This window comes from Malania oleifera, chromosome 10 (assembly GCF_029873635.1).
Source record: "Malania oleifera isolate guangnan ecotype guangnan chromosome 10, ASM2987363v1, whole genome shotgun sequence".
NCBI classification, from domain to species: Eukaryota; Viridiplantae; Streptophyta; class Magnoliopsida; order Santalales; family Ximeniaceae; genus Malania; species Malania oleifera.
In genome coordinates, this window is record NC_080426.1 from 82,976,509 (window position 1) to 82,982,508 (window position 6,000).

A 6,000-nucleotide genomic window follows, 5' to 3' on the forward strand; every position below is an offset into this window, starting at 1 on the left:
TAAGGCATACTCTAATGCTCATAACTGAGAACAATTCATATCTAATCATAAAGCCAGGAAAGCTGGATATGGTGTTCGAGGGATTTCAGAAGACCTCAATATTCAAAAAGCAAAACATGATGCACATAAGTCTGCAGGGCATTTAAAAATTACGCTTTTTCCTAAGGATGAAGCTCAGCTCCCTTGAATGCACAAGAAAAAGCATTTTTAGCTAGGATAAGATTTACTTATCAAACATTTATCATTCACTCATCCTTTCAAAAGTATTTTTGCATACTTTAAAAAATATTATTTTCATTTCAAAAGTATTATAATCATTTTAGCGCATAGATTGTGGACTTTGATTATTTTGGGAAAAATTTAATGAAATTTCGGCAGCATGCTATCTATAAATGGAACATTTCCCAAATTTGCATATCACTAAACCCTGCACTAGACAGCCTAGCAGTTTCTACATCAAGCAATTCACTAGACCTGGCAATATGGATAAAAATTCGTTAATCCGAATTGCATCCAACCCGTTTTAACCGACTTATAATTATCCATTTGCTAAACGAGTCGAATATGGTTTTTCATTTTCATATTTGCCCCCTTAGCGGGTCGGGTCAGGTTTATCTGGTGGATATCTGCCAACCCGCTTACAAGCCTACAACCCAAACGGCTAAACCCTTTAACCCAGTCAGCCGCAAGCCTAGTGAGCCCACTGCCCAAGTCCTCACACGGCCCACATGCCCCACTCAGCGCCTCACTAGTCACTTTCCCCTCAGGCCCCCAGCCTCTCCCGCAGTCCCACACTCCCGTCCCACTCCCAAATCCCAAGCTCCCAACCTAGCCCGACAAGCGACAACCCCAGCCCCTATTCAATTTGAGCAATCAAGCCCTAGAATCACAGATTCACAAGCCCCTGAATCTGATCAAGCAGAGAACCAGTAGCTAGAGCGGCGGAGCCTGGAGTTTATTGCCAGAGAGTGCTGCAGCCGCTACCCTATTCAATTCTTCACCGTGACGACTGACGATCCGCGGCCCGCGAGCATCTCTGTTTGGACTTCAGAGAGCTAGCATGACGAGAGGAGAGAGTGAGAGACGGAGACCCTTCGGCCTTCAATTCTTCTTCTGGCCTTCGTTAGTTCGTCGTGAACCCTTCGAGCTGCAGCCTGCAGAAGCTTTTGCTACACAAACACAGCTACATATAATAGAATACCCTTCGTAAGTATTCTTCTTCTTCTTCTTCAGTTCTTCTACAGATCTAATAAATCTATCATTTGGTTCTGGCATTCAGATCCAATAAATCTGTCATTTGGTTTGATTAGCAACTTGTAGATTTATTCATAAAAGCTTTGAATTTAATTAATTGCATGTCACCTCTTGCTGTCTGAAAATTAGTTCATGGCTTCATGCTTAATTCATGCTGTGTCACTGTGTGTATGTATATAAGAGTCAACAACAAAACAGACCATTATCAACACCATGCTTTTAAGTTTTAATATTTGATGGGCACATCAATTTCAAGCACAAGGTGTTCTTTACATCTTAAAAATCATTATTGTCAACATATTGTTTCAATATTTTAAATTGAAAGTATGGCGCAAAACATGTTGGGAGAGGCATTGTGCTAATAAATTAAGAGGGTGTTTAGCTAATTGTCCTCTTAAAAATGACTTTTTTTTTAAGTATATTATGTCAAGGAAAAGAGTTACTCTTTCAAAGGAATATTTTTGTTTACCTTTTTTTAATTAAGATTTGTAAAATCAATAACAAAAAAAAAAGATTTTAGATTTTGATATAATGCGGGTTTTTTTTCATGTTATTTCAATGAGATTATTAATAAATTTTATGAAAATTTTTATAATACACACAAACACGTACAATTCTAATAGCATCATTTAATAATAAAATAAAAATAATAATGATAATTCTTTTGTGATATTTGTTATGGAGCTAGTAAATAGAAGAAAACACTCTTAACCGGATAAATTCACGAAAAATAATTCATATAGTCAATCTCACTTGGTAGAACTTTAGACTTTTTGTTGTTATTGTAAGTATTTTGGAACTGAAAGAGCAGGTCGTACTTCATCTAGTGTATCATCTTGTTCTCTTTGACTTTATTTGAATATTACTACCCTAGTGCAGACTGCATTACTACACTAGCACAGGCTGCGCAGCTAGTGCTTCTATTTATCTTTGAAAATTATGTAGTCAATAAATTATTGTTTATTTGTTGTTTTAACTTGTTGTTTATTTGTAAATTTTTTTTCCAGTTTGATAGCTTGTAACTTTTAAGATGTTAATTAATAAGTTCAATTTATGTTATTCGATTCATAACTTAAATTATATTTTGAATTCTTTCATGCTAGGCACACGAGGAGAAGAAGATGAAAGCTTTGATGTCACAAATGAAAGCATTTCAATTAATTCAAGACATTCAAACGATTTTGAAGTTATTTGAAGGTTGGGTTGAGATTTTTTTAGTTTGTTGATAGTTTTATTTTGAGAGATTCACACGATTTGAAAATAGTTGTATTTAAAGAAACTCACATGCTTTAAGAACAGTTATAATATTTAGATTTTAGACTCACTCGAGTCACACAGTTTGAGTTTCTATTTTGAGTTGGATTGGGATTAATTTATTATGTTTTATTGCTTACATTTTTACTTGCATGAATCAGAAGTTCTTAATTAGTATAAATGATTGAATGATTGATATCATATAGTTACTAAAAAAGTTAATACACAAACTAATCGCAAGTTATCGTATACAATTTAAATTATTATGACAGAAAAAAATTATTAATAAAATTATATTTGAGAATGGCGGATTATCCGCCCATCCGCCATGAATTATCCGACTCGAAACTGCCTAATTCGCCACTTAAACGAGTCGAATATGGATTATGATTTTTTCACCCGATAATCCGCCTTTTATCCGCCATGGATAAACCGACCCGATCCGCTTTGGCAGGTCTACAATTCACACATCACTGCATCAGTCATGCAGGAGACATTCAGTTTAGTCAGCATGCAACACCTAGATCCACTACCAGCATGCAATACACAAGACACTGCATCCACCGTGCAGTTGACATTCAATACAAGCATGCATTTCAATAATTCGATCAACAGGTCATATAAAATCATCCATTAAAGAGATGTAATCATTTAATGCATTATGGATAGTATGTTGTAGTGTTGTACTCATATGGGCATATAGGCATAAAATATGATTATGAGAGCACTTAATAGATATAGCCATGAATGATAAATGCTCTCCCTCAGTTATGCATTTTACCCATTATTATTTTATACCTTTTTCATCTTTTCAAATTCTTAGCCAAGTGCTTTAGATTTTCAATGATTTAAGCTTGACTTTGAATGTCTAGGCTTAGAGGACCAAAAAGTCACAATGAATATTCCTTTAGATGTACTAAGCCTATTTGCCTCTCTTCTTATGAATTTCAACTCGTAAAAGGCTCAAGTTAGAATGACTTTCTCTCTTAATTGCTCGTGCATAGGTTTCCTTGAATTTTTATTCCTACATCTACATTGAAACCTAATGCAACCACCTTAGTCATTCAACACCATTTTAAGGATATAAAGCTCTAAATAATTTGGCTTAAAGTTTGAGAGCTTGTGAAGTGAATTTGAATAAATACTCTTAGAGATTAAATTTCTATTAGGTTCAAAAGAGTATTCAAGAGAAGCATGACATTTTCCAAAATATTTTCGTGCTGGTAATCATGTCCAGACTTGGGCAAAGAGCATTTAGGAGAATGTGAACTTATTAAAACACTGGTCTTTGGTGACTTCATAGTTTCCCTTGTTGGAGGGTATCCTTCAAATATTACCACTATTTAGAGCAAGGATACTGACCAAGGAATATGTGAAACCTTACCGAATACGATCATGGTTTGGTAAAGTTTTCTTATGAAGTAGATGAACAAAAATTAGAGAGTTTTATAAATTTAGCACATAGGGATTATTTTAATCTTGCCTAAGTGAAAGACTCGAATCCCTTAGTGGATGCCCCCTAATTTGGTTATGAAAGGATGTCCTTTTAATAAGCACTTAATAGATTAACAATTTTATGATCATTAGTGCTTAAGACTCTAGTGATGACTAAAATTTGATTAATGATTTAAGGCTTCCATGATGAGTTTAGGATCAAAAGACATATAGCATAAGAATGATTTCCTAAAAACTCAAGCATGTGCAATGGACAAGATATGCTTAACTTAAGATATATTTAAGCATGAGTTAAGCATTTAGGAATTATTTACCAAGCAAAGGTGTTATTGTAGAGACCCAAAAAATTATTGCAATTAAATAATAAAAGGAATGAGAGAAAAGGAAATTTCAAAGGGGGATTCAGTAGAGTCTCGTCAACGAACGTTCTTCTTGGGCACGTCGACGTGGACATTTGTTTCGTCGACGAGAACTTATCGAGATAGCTGATTTCATGGCCTGAAATTCGTCAACGAACCTCCGTCTTGGTCTCGTCGATGAGGCCACGTGGCCAGCCATCTATATATAGCCAAAAATTTATTTTTCAGCTAAAAAATTCGTCCCATTTCACTCACTCTCTCTCTCTCTTGAAAATGAACCCACCACCTTTTCTTTAGATTTCCGACTCCAATTCTCCCTAGTTTGACGATTAGAAGCTACTAAGTGATCCTGGGGAGATTATTTATAGCCTAACTGGAGCAAAACGTTGATTTGAGAAGTTTGGGAACCATCTCAAAGTCAAGGTAAGTAGATTATTTAAGGGTTATTTGGTTTGTAGGTTTTTATAAACCCAAATTTAGTAATAGATGTTGTCATACTAGTGTTTAGAATGATTTATGTAGGTATTGTGAATTCAAGGTGTTGGGACTTTTACTGCAGGCAGGTTAGGGAACCTAGAGGGTGTTCCCAGGAAACTAGATAAGATAATGAATGGTTTATAATTTAGGAGATATGAGTATGAAAATTTACTCTGGGGAATTCAGTTATTTGACAGGAAAATATATGTGTATAATTTCAGGATTTTGGTATTCTGGGCGTCGTAGGCATGAGTTAGAAAATTAGCAGGCGAGTTTAGTTAGCCAAGGTAAGGGAAATATGTTATGCTAGGAATTCCAAAAATTTTATCTATAATATATATGTGTTTCAGGGTAAATTTTAATTATTTTCATTATCAAAAAATACAGATTTCAGTACAGAGGTTTCTATTTATTTAGTTGTGTGCCATGTGTTAATATTAGAATAGTTTATAATTTATAACAGTCCTTTAGAATATCATGAATTACATTATTTTTGCACAAGAATATGTTTTACCAGATTTTACAGAATTCTGAATTACAATATATTTACAGACAAATATTTTGTAGGCAAATATTTCATAAGATAGATATTTTACAGTATTTGCAGATCACCATGATTTCCAGAATTTCAAAACCATAACACACGGATATTTCAGTTTATTCAGTCAGAAATTTCAGTTTATTCAAACAGATATCTCAATTTATTCAGTCAGATATTTTAGTTATTTCAGTCAGATATTCTAGTATTTTCATATCAGATTTACGGTGTTATGGTTATTTTGGAATCATGATGAAACAGCAAGATAATTATATATGTTAGTATTATACAGTATCAAATCCCTGATGAATTATTTCAGTCAAATTAAATTATTTCAAACAGGTTCAGTTAGAAAAGCACGGTATCGTTGCTTTTTCAGATTAGAGTGCAACCACATATCTCAGATAGTGTGTAGATTCCGTCTACCGTGCCTACGGAGGGATTGTAGCCTCCCCAGATTTCTGGGTTGAGAAGGCTAGTTTGACGAAGTAGATACCAGTACTGTCCCTTTAAAGGGATTGCAATAAATGTCAGAATGAGGATTGGTAGAGTATTCAGGTGACTTATCCTGGTAGGCCAACTAGAGTTAAGTACCGCATACGAGCCGCACAACCCTATCATGAGGGGTTAAATCATGACATGCAAATTTTCAGTGTAGTTTTC